We start from the raw sequence: 15489 nt of genomic DNA, 5'->3' as shown, positions 1-15489 counted from the left end.
GAGGATAGGTTATCAACACAGCATAGCATTAAATCCCCCTTTGGCATCACGTTGCACTCTACTCAGAATTTACGACTTGATTCAGTTCCTCCCTTCACTATATTTGCTCTTATGGCTTCATATCAAAGCCAAGTATTTGGAGTTTTATATTTTATTTGTTAGAGGTTATGAAATGTCAATGTGAAACATATCCTTAAGAATCCGGGACAACCCCTGTCAGAAGACGGTTGTATTGGACTCTGACAGCCTCAGTAGTTTTTGATTGACAAACTACTTTTTCTCCAGTCCTTTCTACACTTCCACATCCTAGATTTGTTTTCTGTAATGTAACATGGCAAAAGTTGCACTGTTTTTTTTTCCCCAGGAGAAGACCCCGCAAGAGGACTCTTAAATATTCTCCCAAGTCTGTTGAAGACAGCCAGCGTAATAATAGTCTGGAAACCTTTAGAGCAGAAGTCAACGCATCTGAACATGTTCTTTTTTGGCTTTAACTAAAGACAATTGAAAGCATTTCAATTCCGTTTTTTAGTTTAACAGACTCTGACATATTTAATGTAGCATTCATTTCCTTCTTTATATTGTGTCTAAGCTTGAAATAGAATTGAAATTCCGTGAACAACAGACCAAAATGATTTTGCTTAAAGGTTGTTTTGATATGTTTCAATCAAACAACTGAGTACTTTCTCTGAACTGCATCAAGTGAAACAGATACACACACACACTGACTGAAACTGCTTTTCCCAAGCAGGGGGCCACAGCAAGCTGGAGCCCACCCTGGCAACACAGAGTGCAGGGCTGGAGGGCAAGGGGACACACCCAGGACAGGATGCCAGTCCATCACAAGGCACCCCAAGTGGGACTTGAACCCCAGACCCCACAGAGAGGAAGGAGAGGCCAAACCTGCTGCACCACCACACCCCCTAACTAAAGTGAAACAGCTTCTCCACAACTCTATTTACAAGCCAGTCCTCACCTCATCACAGTACATTTGTGTTCGCCCTTTACATTTCACCTTTCCTGTACAGATTCTGAATAACTACACCGATACAGGCATCCCCAGTGTTAAGGTGTTGTAGTGGTATTCCTGGTGCCTTACAGTGCCTAAGCTGTGTTTTCGGAAACAGGTTCAAATTCTGCTTAAGGTCTACAAAGTTTGCATGTTCTCCTCATGTTCATGACCCAAAGACATGTGTGAAAGAAGGCAATGCCAAACCACTTCCAACCCTCCTTTATCATGAAAACCATGTAACTGGTTGCTATGAATCAATTTGTACTTGAGAGCATTTATTCTACCCTATAGGCATCCAAAACCTTTGGAAATCAACCATTTATAGGAATAGAAGCAGTCATGATAAATTGCTGAAGTGATGTATAGTGAAAAGCTGAGGTTTGGGTTAATGGAGGTACATCCTAGTGGGCACACATATGCAGGCTCTCCTGTGGCTTCCTCAGCTCCATGGAGGAGACAAACATACTCGTGTACTGTCATGAGCCACAGGCCTAGCAACAGGTCAAAGTGACCCATAAAGCAAGTTATCTCCACACTAGGAGCTAGGCTGGAATGGGCAGCCAGTACATACTTGCACCGTCAGGGGAGGAGTTACAGATTGCGCTGGCTTTTGCTCCTTCAGTATACAAGGGTGGTCCCCTAGTGCAGGTTGAGAAATCACTGCCCCCTCCAAGGGTGGGATGCTCCTCCCTGTGCCCCCCACCCCCCACCCCAGACTGCTGCACACTGTCCCACCATGGCTGCGAGTGAAATGGTTGCTGGGTGGTGAGATGTCCTGCAACAGTGGCCAAGGACTAAAAGCTTTTCATTGGCAACATGCATAAATCAACACTTTAAAGCATTAAGTAGAACCCAAGTTTCTTAAGAAGGAAAACCATAAAGGAAATGTAAGTCACAAAAGATGAAAAGTGTTAGTACTATATTTTACGCTTTTTGGGATGAAGTTGAGAAAGGAATTAGTCTGTAATAAAATTTATTTTACTTAAACACTTGTTGCCTGTGATACAAAAACTGAAAATTCCTTACAAACCACATATGCAGTAAAATGCAATGATTTTATTATGGGGCCACATAAATCTGATATTAATGTTCATTCTCTTTTTTTAACAATACAGTAATATGTACTGATATCAGTTATCTTGTACTTTAGGTCTAAATGAAAGTAGTTGTTTCTAATAACATGGTAACAAATAACTTGAAATTTACATTTTCTTATTCAGCTGATACTTTTCTCCAGAGAGACTTATAATGTTAATCTACCTACACTTATCTACCCATTTATAAAACTGGGTAGTTTTACAGGAACAATTTAGGGTAACTACCTTGCTCAAGGGTACTACAGCTGGAGAGGAGATTGGAACCTGTGACCTTTGGGTTCAAAGGCAGCAGCTCTAACCACAATAAGACAAGCTCTTGCCAATATAACAATCGTACTGTATATTCTGAAGACCTTGGCCTTGTGAAGATCAAATACTGAAACTCTCCATATGGTGTAAATTGTGCTTATCCCATCATCTGTTTATTTTCCATATTCACTTACTGCCAAGACAGTAAAAGCAATTTTATGTGATCTCCCTAAAGAAGAGGAACAGCACTTGTCTCCATCTCCCTCTTCCCTTCAGGTCCAGTGTCTGGTGTTTGCTACGGCAATGGTGTATGCCTTGGTGTGTTGGACAATGCAGTCAGTGGACCTGTCTGCTTTTTCAGAAAGGCCAGCCCGAGGACTGTAAACACATCATCCCGCACATGGTTCTTCGTTCCCCCCCATTTCTGGAAAGCAAGCAGCACTCTGACTCCTCTTGTCAAATGGCTACATTATGAGGTTGTATAATATATGTTCCAGTTCTTAACTGTTCCTAGTAGATTTTTCCTGTGGTATTTTGTCCTGGATGCATGATGAATCTCATACATGGATCCCTTACTTTAGCCCACGTGTTCCATGAAAGGTGCAATGACTTTGTGTTAAGGGGAGTTCAGCCTAGTTTTGAGGTTCTTTGCGGGTCTTTATGCGTTTTTTTTTTGGTGTTAGACATCGACATGAAGACTCCCAGAAACATTACACCCTTCCTCCTAGAGTACCATCTACCTTTACACAGAAGGAAGAAAAAAGCTTGTGAGAGAGGATGGACAGTCTCTGTAACCCAATGGATGTTAGATCTATCATTGAGGGAGCTGTGAGATACAAACCTCACAATAAAACCAAATCAGGCTTAGACTTTAATGTTACAAGTAACAGATTTATTTAAAAAGCTTTGCTTTAAGCTGTAAAGATCTCTACTTCATTGTTCATGTCCACCCACTCAGTAATGTCAAATAGACTTGTCTTCACCTGGAACTTAGAGTTGACTTTACTCACCGAGGTAAATGGTAATGGAGATAAAAAACTACTGGATAAGGGATTTGGAGGAATTCCAGTGCATTTTGTCCTAGATTAGAGCAAGGTATTGTTTTTATTTTCTGTAAAATGTGGTGTCTGGTTAGGAATCTTATAAAATTCAAAAACTGAAACCATTTGTGAATGTTGACTGTCCTGTCTGGTCGAGCATTTTCACAGTCAGAGCGAGACACGTTCTAACCTCCTTGATTGACATCCACCTGGATGAGCATTAGTTCATGGGAACTGGGATCTTCTTTTCTTTTCACATTGAAAATCGCCTTTTTCTTTATTTGTAAATTAGATTTGTCGTTTGCTTGTTTGCAAAGTGAATAAAGTCCAATAGACCAGCTGTCACCTTCAAATGCATTGTCAATGCCTGGACTAGACATTCCCCCCTGTGTCACAATGACGTTTGAAACCTTACTCATGAGGGGTAACCATGTTGTACGAACGTGGGCAAGTTTGAAATAGTACAACTGAAGAGATATGCTGGTCATTCTTTAACTTTTATTGCTACTTCAAAGTACTGCATATAATGTATATAGTGTGTGAGTGACACAGAGAGAGTGTGTTCCACTGATGTATGGATGAGTGAGCCATTGTAAGTAGTGTATCTAGCAGTGTAAGTCACCTTAGTGAATAAGGTGTGTGGGTTGATAACACTACACGGAGTTCATTGGAAGTCGCTTTGGAGAAAAGTGTCTGCTAAATGAATAAATGTAAATGTAATAAATGTAATGGTAAATATAGTACAGATACAGGTTATTTTTTGGTGAAATCAGAAGAGAAGTGTTCACTCTGAGATTTCAGTCTGCAGCCTGCTGGTTACAAGTGCCAAGGTAAGGTGTGACTATTGGACATAGAGGCAAAGGGTGTTCCTCAGCTACACTTTGGGGAAGGAGCGAAATAGAGAGCAGAACCAATAAAGGAAGAGTACTCTGACTCCAGCTGTATAACCTTGCCTTCATAAAAACCCTGTCTGAGACTAGTGGAAGATGAACCCTGAAAGGTGGACATGGAACATGAAGAATCTTTACCAAGCCAAATTGTGCCCATCAGCCAAGGTTCACTCACATTCAGACCAGGCAAAAAGGTAACTCAAGTCAGAGTCCCACACTGCTGAAGACCAGTAGGGGAGAGTGAGGTAAAATGAGCCAGTAGGTAAGTTGACCCACCCCCTTGTATCTAGGCAACTACGCACATTTGCTGCCATGCGACCATAAATTTAGGAAGCTTGGATCATTTCTATCTGGCTGTAATGGATTGAAGCAGATTGGAGAAGCGGTAAGTATTTTTTGATACCAAAAATGGTTTTTTGCCTGTCAAAGTAAATTTTCTGCATGCCAGGAATGATGTCTTATTTTAAAGCTAATTTTTCCAGGTCTAAAACTATATGTCATACATATTGGTGATTTACTAGTGTCTAAATTCACGTGGATAACTTAGTTAAAGATTGGCTTGAATTGCTAGACTATGCATTTTTTACAAAGTGGGGGCTATGGAGCAAAGTGAACCAAATGCTTTGGGGCAAACTGAGCTGGTGGTTCAACGTAATTCCCCCCAAACATGATTTATAATGTTGATGAAACAGGTGTGACAACAGTGCAGATACCAAGCAGGTAGTGGCAGAAAAAAAGGAAAGAAGCAAGTGGGAGTCATTACATCTGCTGAAGAGGAGAGCTTGTGGCCAGTCTGTGCAGTTAGTGCAACTGGGAACGCAGTCCCTCCCATGTTTATCTTACCAAGAGTTAGATACAGAGACCACGTCATTACAGGAGCACCTCCAGAATCAGCTGGTACCTCCACCAAATCTGGCTGGATCAATGAAGACACCTTTGTTGAGTGACACCTGTCTTGATGGTTGGATGAGATAAAACCCAGGCAAAACTGCCCCTATATGGCAAATCCATGGGTGTGTGAATGAAGCTTTCATGTAAGCAATGACACCACGGACTATCTCATCTGGATTCATGTCCACAGGGGTTTTCCCTTGCAGTAGAGATATTTTCTGTGATGCGGTGTGTTGGCGCAGCCATCTCTGCATTAGAGAAGTGGTAAATTAATTATACTTAACGGAGGTAACAAAGTACACGCTCACACCGTTGGTTTTCTTAAACTGGAAGAGAAGAACATTTATTTACATACGTGCTTCATCAGAACACATCACGTACAAAGGTCATGTGATCGATACTTCACCAACATGAGAGCACACTGAATAGAACCTCCAACACCCCCACTTGCTCTCATTCTCTACAGGCCTATTTACAATACAACACACAGTTACATCCCTGTATCAGCAACATTTATGCCCCAAACATAAAGCTTCCAAATTTTTCTTTCTTATACTTCGTCATTGGTTTAGTCATCACATCTGCAGCCATTTCTCTTGTTGGACAGTACTCAATTGTTATTTTACCATCACTGATTGCTGATCGAATGAAGTGGTACCTAACGTCAACGTGTTTACATCTTTGTCGACAAACAGGGTTTTTGGAAAGAGCAATTGCACCTTGGTTATCCTCAAAGATTTTTACCGGTGCATATTGACATCCATTTTCCAGTCCATTCATCAGTTGTACAAGGTACAGACTTTCTTGTGTGGTCGCAGCCAGTGCCATATATTCCGTTTCGCATGTTGACAAAGCAACTGTAGGCTGCTTCTTTGACTTCCAGGAAATGAGGGGACCATTTTTGGTTAGACTAAAACAGTATCCAGTCGTACTTCGTCTGTCATTTGGATCTGATGCCCAGTCAGCATCGCTGTATGCTGTAAGTATCAGCTTCTCGTTACTCTTCTTGTACGTCAGTTCTTGGTTTAGTGTACCTTTCAAATACCTCATCACATGCTTCGCTCTACACCAGTGTTGATCATTTGGTTTTGACATAGATTGAGAAAGTTTACTGACAACCCAACTAAGATCTGGTCTAGTACATGTCATTAGATAAATCAGACTACCTACTGCTTCACGATACTTTGTGTGGTTTACAGAGTTTCCATCACCGTTATACTCTAGCTTTTGTTCACATGGGGTCGACCTGGACTTACAATTCGACATATTGAACCTTTCCAGTATTTTTAAGATGTACCCTTTTTGATTCATTTTTACAACTCCATCCATTTGCTCAAAATCAATGCCTAGGAAATGTTTCAATTTACCAAGGTCTTTCATCTTGAATTTAGCTGTCAGCATCCTTTTCACATCATTTAGTAACTCGTTGGCACTAGAAGCAATAATCAGATCATCAACCCAGATTATCAGCATCACTCTCTGTTTTTCAGTTTGTTTGCTGTAGACACAAGAGTCTGCAGGGTTTTGCATAAAGTCATTTTCACTCAGGTAATCATGCAGTACCTTATTCCAGTTTATACCTGTTTTAGACCATACAATGACTTGTTCAGTTTACAGACAAGTTTCTCACCAGTATCTGATTTTACCTCAAAACCTTCTGGCTGTTCCATATAGATCTCACAATCAATTGGAGCATGTAAGTAAGCCACCTTCACATCCATCTGATGTAGAACAAGGTCATACTGTGCTGCCATTTGCATCAAGACACGAACTGATGTGATAACCCTTAGCAACATATCTAGCCTTATATGTTTCACTGTTATCTGCATTGTTCTTGATTGCATAGACCCATCTACCCCCCACTGCATGTTTGCCTTCAGGTAGAGCCATGAATGTAAAAGTTCCATTTTCTGTTAGAGAATTCATCTCTTCTTCCATGGCTTTAATCCAGACCTGTGATTCGGTTGAACTCATGGCTTCCTTGAAGGTTTGTGGTACATTACACATTCTGTAACAGTAGTCAATATTAGTAAGTATCTGATCATCATCTTCAATATCAGTTACGTACTCAGATAAGTATCGGGGAGCTTTCCTGTTCCTTTTGGGGTTGCATCTATTCTCAATATTTTTGTCTCCATTATCTTGAGACTTCCCTGAACTCTGTTCAGTGATGTTTGTTGTTACCTTAGATGGCAAACAACTTCCCCCATAAACATCCTCATCTGGTATTTGTGGGTCAGTTTGAGTTTGTTGTTCGACAGCACATTTCTTGAAGAATTTGACAAGCCTGTGTTTAAGGACTTTTCCAGTGTCTGTGTAATAAACTAGGTATGAAGGGCTAGTCTTGTCATACCCAACAAATATTCCCTTTTCACAACGTGAATCTAGCTTCTTTTTGTTTGTATGCATAGCACATTGATCCAAAAACTCTCATCTTTGAAAGATCCGGTTTTCTTCCTATCAACATGTAGAATGGAGTCTGCTTCACTCTGTTATTAATGCATCTGTTGCGAATTACTGCAGCAGTCATCACAGCATAAGTCCATAACTTTTTTGGTAATTTACTCTCAATGAGCATGCATCTGGCCATTTCGAACAATGTTCGCCAACTTCTTTCAGCAGTACCGTTTTGGTGGGGTGAATATGGTGCAGAGGTCTCATGTTTAATGCGATTTTTGCTTAGCAATGACCGAAAATCTGTTTCTGTGAATTCAGTGCCATTATCTGACCTAATGCACTTTACAGTACCATAAGGAGCAGTGTCTGCTAGGAATTTTTCCGTAGCCTTTACAGTGTCACTTTTAGCTTTCAGGAAGTAAACAAATATTGTGCCTGAGAAATCATCAACAAATACAAGTGCATACCTGTGACCGTCTTTAGCCTCTGGTTGAATAGGACCAGCCAAGTCTGTGTGCACAAGTTCAAGTGGGACTTTGGCACGTGCATCGGGTTCTCCGTTCCTGCTTTGCGCAAATTTGCCTTGTGTGCAGACTTCACAGTTCAGTTTGGACTAGTCAATCTTTCCTTTGATTTCCATTCCTTCCACAATATCTGGCAACTTGGAAACATCATCATAGTTGCAGTGGCCGAGGATTTCGTGCCAAGTTTGAATGTCGTAGCAGCCGTTACAATAATCTCCTCCTTTATCTAGAGTGTTTAGATAGTACAGTCTATTATATTCTTTTATTTCAAATCTCGTGCCATCCTTGTGGATGAGCTCGTCATGTCCTTGTCGAAAACGAACAGAAGCCCCATTGGCAGTCGCTGCTTTAACAGAGAATATGTCTTGTGGATATGAAGGAATGTGCAGTGCTTTCTTTAGCATTGTGCTCACTTGCTTGCCTTCACTGTCAATCAAAGATATCTCCGCGTCACCTCTCTTCAGCGCAATGCCACTCGCTCTTGTCCCGTCCGCAGGCTCAATGAAATGTCTGCCCGTTTGGAAAGTATCGTCAAATTTCTTAAACTTTCCGATGTCGGTAATTATGTGCGATGTTGCTCCCGTGTCAACCATTAGCCCTTTATGTTTCAGCCCATCTAGTTGATAATCACACGTTTTGAAGACAAATGCATGTTTATCTGCATCCTCATCATCTGTTGCTTGTTTTACGTTGTCTCTTCTTTTGCGTCTGCAAGATGCGTCTTTGTGTGTTGAGCTTTTGCAATAGCTACACCGCTGTGTTTGACTTTTACAATGTTCATTTGGACATCTCCGGGCTTTATGTCCTTTTTGACCGCAACTATAACATGTAATATCAGGGTCTGCGTTTCTCTCTCTCCCTCCTCTTCTCTCAGAAGCTGCACCACTCGCTTTCATAACGTTGTCGTCATTTGACCTAGCATACTTTTCAGTGTTTTCAAAACTTCTAAGCTTTGTCTTAAACTCTCCAAAAGTCATAGTTTCATCACTCTGTGTTACATGAACTGCGAATGGTTTAAACGACTCTGGCAAACCTTTAAGAATCATTGCAATCAACAGTCCGTCACTGAGCGTCTCCTCAGCATTCCTCAGAGCTGTAATGGCCGTTTCTGCCAGAATAATGTAATCCGTAACACTTTCATTTGCAGTTTTCTGAAGGGGTGTTAATTCTGTGTACAGGTTAATAACTCGCGGCTTCCCTTTACCTGCATAGTAGCCCCTCAGTATCCGCAGCGCCTTTCTTCCATCATCTGCGGCTTCTCTCATTACAAGGGAAAGACTTTTATCATCCAAAAACTGAATCAATTCCCCATAGACTTCTTCATTTTTATCAGTGTCGTCAATCTCATCTTCGTCCGCGCTTTCTCTATCGCTCGGTGTGGGGACTTTCTATATGGTCTCTTTCAGTCCCAGCAAACGCAGGTGCCCCAAAAACTTTGTCTCCCAAAGTTCGTAATTCTTTTCATCTCCGTCAAAACACAGTCTACTCAGTCTATTACCAACTTCTCTCCTGGGCCCATAAACTGTGAAACTGTTTATTAAATACATTATGTTTGAGTTTAAACTTAAAAAGTCTGATGGTAAATTTACCCAAGGTGGCTCAACTTACCCCTAACCTGGGGCAAGCTGAGCCAAATGACCACTTTTTTTTTGAGAAGTCATATTTCCAAGGCTGTTTGCCCTAGATGCACACACACACACTTTCAGAACCGCTTGTCCCCATACAGGGTCACGGGGAACCGGAGCCTACCCGGTAACACAGGGCGTAAGGCTGGAGGGGGAGGGGACACACCCAAGACGGGACGCCAGTCTGTCGCAAGGCACCCCAAGCGGGACTCGAACCCCAGACCCCCTGGAGAGCAGGACCATGGTCCAACCCACTGCGCCACCGCACCCCCTGCCCTAGAGGCATTCTTAGAATTTTAGTAGATAGCACGCATCCTGAAATATAAGCAGATGGTTTTATTGTACTTCTTGCTCATTTTTCCTTGCCTGCAGGACAAGATAAGTAAAAATTGGCTCATCTTACCCCACTCCCTACACACCATATGGCTGCAGTTGTGTAATGCATCCTTTTCCCCACAAGGTGTCTCTCTAGAGCATAAAGTGTCAGCCCCGCCCCCCTCCAGCCAGGCCCACCATTCTTCAACACATTACTGGAGGAAATGACTTATCTGACATCATAATCGGACCTGTGCTCTTGCCTAAGGCTCTATGTGTTAAAGTAATTGTTAATGCATGTCTTATTCACATTCTTACAACACTGAGGTCATTCACTGTTGACCTCATTTGGTGTATTCACTTTCTGTAATGTAACCTACACCAAACAGTGGAGGACATAGTCTGTCAGGCCGTTAATTGAATGCAAGCATGATGATAGTAAATAATTATTATAATGAGTGTATTGCCTGTATGACGTCAAGCAAAACAATTTCTCCATAAAAATATATCTATAATTTATAGTCTGATGAAAGATTAATGGGGGGTGCGGTGGTGCAGTGGGTTTGACTGGGTCCTGCTCTCCAGTGGGTCTGGGGTTCGAGTCCTTCTTGGGGTGCCCTCCGATGGACTGGTGTCTCATCCTGGGTGTGTCCCCTCCAGCCTTATGCCCTGTGCTGCTGGGTCAGGGTCCGGCTCCCCGCGACCCCCATATGGGACAAGTGGTTTCAGACAATGTGTGTATGTGTGAAAGATTAACCTAAAACTGTAGTTACTTACAACTTTATTAATGTCTTGTCTTAAAATGGCGTGTTCTCCCTATATGACGCACGAATCCAGCTCCATTTACCACAATTTAAAGTTTGCATTCAATACATATGATACATCTTGGCACTCGAAATGTGAATGTTTTCAAAATTTTGACATGTTTAAGCAATATTTTCAGCTTAATTGGCTCACCTTTTGTAGTAGATGTTGAGAACACTTTGTTCCAGGTGTAATTTTCCTGAAAACAGGATGGAACATGTTTTTCCTTCCCAGAGAGGAGCCCAGATCTGAGGGGGGGTGCCCAAGTGGAGTAATCTGAGTTGGTGTTGTTTGCTGGTGTAAAGGTGGTGTAATTATTGTGGGCAGGAAGGAAAAGGAGGGCTGAGAAGCAAAGCAAAGCATACCACTAAATTGGTCCTGCATGCCTGCAGCAGTTTTGCCAGAATTGGGCTTTCCTGTGCCATCATAAGAGCCAAGCAGAGCTGGGGTGCCTGGAGGAAGCAAGTGTGCTAGCTGTGTGGGTGCCTCCTTTCCATGTGATCTGCATTGCTCCACAGAGAACATTGCTCCAAGCATTCGTGCTGCATGTCCTTCTTACGTTCCAGCTCACATTGAGCCTTTGTATTGCTTTTATATCACATTCAGTCCTTCAGTCAGATCCCTGTGGTGGATGTATTATTGCAAAGGGGCCTCTAGCTGCTACCGCCTGCTGCTCCCACAGCCCGGTGGGAAAGGTGATTTTCACCACTAATCGCATGGAAATGCAGAAGCACAGCACACACAGGATTACTGTGGAACTGGCCGAGCTGAGAGCTCGGTAACCAGGACTTCTGGAAGTGCTACAGAGGAGTTCTGCTCCCTCCACTTAGGCTTGCAGTCTCTGGTCTTCCTTGACCCGCCCCACCTCACTACACCTGGCCCCACTCACACCACTGCCTCCCACACCCATGTCTGACTTGGGTCTTTATGATCCACGCTCCAATGCGCCAATGCACGATTAATGGGTTCACTCCTCACATTTTGTGTCTCACTCGTCCGTGACCTTGTTGGCTTTGAGTCACGCAGCATGTCGACTCGGTGTCACCTTGGGTCCAGCTCTCCCCCCGGTGGGGGAGTTAATCACTCTCCATGGAAAAAGCAAACAATAGTGCAACCCTGACTGAGAAGAAAGAGGAACAGTAACTTTTTGTGGGCCCATTCGACTGTACAGAGAACATTTGGCTAAAACTTATTTGTAAGAGCACCCAGCAGCCTTCCTGACGCTGTTTCTGTAATGATCATGGAAAGTTTCTTTCAGGGCAGTACAACATCACTGATAAGGTGCCAGAACCTACCAGAACCTTTGTACTGGCACATACTACAGGGGGGAGAAGGCATCAGAATACGTGGACTGTATACAGACATAAGGAGTCTGTCTTGTTTTTCTCAGTCAAAGCGGATGACATTTCTCTGCCAAAATCAACATGGAACCTGCTTTATTGCATTTAGGGGATGGGGGTGCAAGCAATCATCTATGCGCAAGGTTGTGTTTTGCTTTTGAGTGTATAGTTTTGTCTCTGTAAGAGGTCCAACTGAATCAGAAAGCAGGTGGTCTGCTACTATTCCATTGTAAGTAGTTTAGCTAGCAGTGTAAGTCACCGTGGTGAATAAGGTGTGTGGGCTGATAACACTAGATAGAGTTCATTGGAAGCTGCTTTGGAGAAAAGCGTCTGCTAACTAAATAAATCTAATTTAATAACTTACTACAAGCAGAGTGCTTTTTTACAGTGTCACCGTTCAGAGTATATTTTAGAGATGATTAATGAATATGATTGATCAATATATAGAGAATTAGACATCCTCATTCCATCCAGCACTGAATGCAAAGCAGGAAGTATATTCGCAGTGGTGTCTGTTTTTCTGCAGGTCTCAGAAACAAGCCTTCCTTGGTCAAGGTAGAGAAACATTTAGACCTTTAGTTTGCTAGTTAGCCTGTGATGGATTGGCGTCCCAACCTGGGTGTGTCTCCTCCCCCTCCAGCCTTGCACCCTGTGCTGCCCGGTTAGGCTCCGGGTCACTGCGACCCCGCTTGGGACAAGCGGTTTCAGACAGTGTGTGTGTGTGTGTGTGTGTGAGTTTGCTAGTTAGCTATGACACCTCTGTGGTGATGGACTGTTCAACTCCCGATGCTACCAGAGCAGCTACGTAAGCTAGATCACAGTGCATGCAGGAGACATTCCCAAAAAGCAACAGCCATGCTGTGGATTACCTATACACACTATTTACCTATATACCCATTTCTTTGAAATGTGCTCATGGGGATAAGAAGGTTGTTAGCAGCAAACGGTGCATTTGGTCCCACCACGTGCCTGGAAGAAGGCTGTTGAACTATAAATATTATACACTTTCGACAGCGTGCTGGGCTAGCCAGGTTTGGAGGACAGAACTGACCTCTGCAACATCTGTTTGCTGTGTCCAGAACTCACTGCAAGCTAACTGTGGGCAGTTTTACAAGACCTGTCACTCAGTGTGTGCAGCTGGGGGTTCTGAGTGGCCCTGGAGGTCAAGCTCAGGGTATGGCCGCTCAGAAACTTGGGGTAGGTAAGCTTCACGTGCACAGTGGATGAACAGCACTGACCCTCAGCCACTTTTCCTTTCCATTTCCTTCATTTCTCACTACAGACAAAAGAAATAAGGATAAGGAAAGCTTTTTTTTCTTAACAAATGCCTCTGCTGTGTGTCATGTAGCACCAGTCAGGGGATCTTGCACGACAGGGAGTCACTGTGCCTTTGTAGGGTACAGCAAGGACATGAAAATTCTGCTGGGAGCAGAGATACCATCACCTGAATTCACCTGATCGCAGATAGCACATTTCCCAACTGTCAAGTTTATCTTGGCAAAGTTCACTTTCAAAACCCATCAGACTGGAATTGGAGGAACCCTGAGAAACGGAGGCGTGGTTTGGTTCCTGCCCCATGTCATGACGATGTGGCAGAAGCTGGAGGAGCAGGATACTTCTTCCACAGCTCTACAAGCCGTGGAAAAATCATTTTGAAGTGCGTCGATTGCACACCTTCACGGGAGCATTTTGATTATATAGGAACCATCGCAGCAAGGGCAGTACAGTGAAACTTCTTGAAGATGCGGTTCAATGAACGTGCCGATGGCAGGTCTTTGTTGCACATTTGCACCGGTTTGTGTTCCCTGCTAGCAGGGTGCCATAGTTATTGTTTGATTGCTAATGGCCGTATCACAACACGAAACACCAGTACATACCACACATAGCATGACTGCTAATCTGGAATTGAGTGGGTCCGGCTGAAAACAAAGATGCCTTTGTGTTGTGCAAAGGGGATTTACATTTTTTTCACCCTAGCAAGAGTCAACCTGTGTAAGAAAGTTGGGGGCTGGCAGGGTGAAGCGTGCTTGCGCAGACCTCCAAGTTACGGGCTAATCCTGGACTCGATGCCTTGCTCGGCCCCCCTTTCGGCCTCAGAGAGCTAGGCTTGTTCTGGCCAGTGCCCGGTGGTCCACCAAGTTTCCCAGATGCTGAAGATCAGGGGCCATGTTCCACAGGATGTTCCCTCCCAGACAGCCACTTCCCCCTCACCTCCTCACATCTCCTATTTCACTTTCACAGACAGGGAGTTCTAAGATTCACTTTCCCAAGGTAGATGAGCCGAGAATCCTCCGGAACAGAATTTATTTTACAGCGTAAGGCAAGTATGTGATACTTAGGACTAATAATGATTTATTGAGCTCACTTGTACGTGAAATTTAAGCACAACTGCGCTAAGTGTACCTGTGTGAGGCACACACCCCTGGAGTGCCATGTGTTCCCACAGTAACTGCAGCACAGTGGTTGAACTCTCCTAAATTTGAGTTAAATCCATAATGGACATAAAAACCAGGTGGCACAGGTATAGGAAAAAATTAAACTGTTCCCACTCCCCATGTGGCAAACACACTTAGAAAAATTTAAAGTCCTCATAGATTTTATTTTAGGTAAAAGTTGTGTTACTCTGCATGTATTTTCAACACTTTCAAACATAAGGAACAGTAATGGCTCACTTCCTCAGTGGTCTGTTTAAATACTGCAGACTCTTAAAAGCTTTTGAGGGAACTGAACTGATCAGAGCTTTAAAAATTACATTTTGGGGTTTTAGGAAAGGTGGATGTAAGATTAGCAGCATATGTTTCTTAATTTGAATTCATTATTATTATTACAGGGGGTGCGGTGGCGCAATGGGTTGGACCAGGTCCTGCTCTCCGGTGGGTTTGGGGTCCTGCTTGGGGTGCCTTGCAATGGACTGGCGTCCCGTCCTGGGTGTGTCCCCTCCCCCCTCCAGCCTTTCGCCCTGTGTTGCCGGGTTAGGCTCCGGCTCCCCGTGACCCTACTTGGGACAAGTGGTTTCAGGTGATGTGTGTGTATTATTATTATTAGGTGACTAAGAATGTTGTGTTGGTCACTGTCTGTAAGGATAGCTGTGTTATTTCAGTTTAATGTACTTAGACCTCGGAAACAAACTATTTAAAATATAGAAAAAAAAAACCACTCCTCTGGCCATTCTAACCTGAGAAAAATCGAATTGAATGGTCAGATTCTTTCTCTCGTTGAAATGATTTAATACAATTCTGAACTGATTTACTGTGTTAACCTTTGCACACTCGTTATTTTAGAGGTACTGTGCACATGTACGGATGATA

This window comes from Scleropages formosus, chromosome 8 (genome assembly GCF_900964775.1).
Source record: "Scleropages formosus chromosome 8, fSclFor1.1, whole genome shotgun sequence".
Taxonomy (NCBI): Eukaryota; Metazoa; Chordata; class Actinopteri; order Osteoglossiformes; family Osteoglossidae; genus Scleropages; species Scleropages formosus.
The sequence above is the reverse complement of the archived record's forward strand: the minus strand, read 5'-3'. Positions refer to the sequence as shown.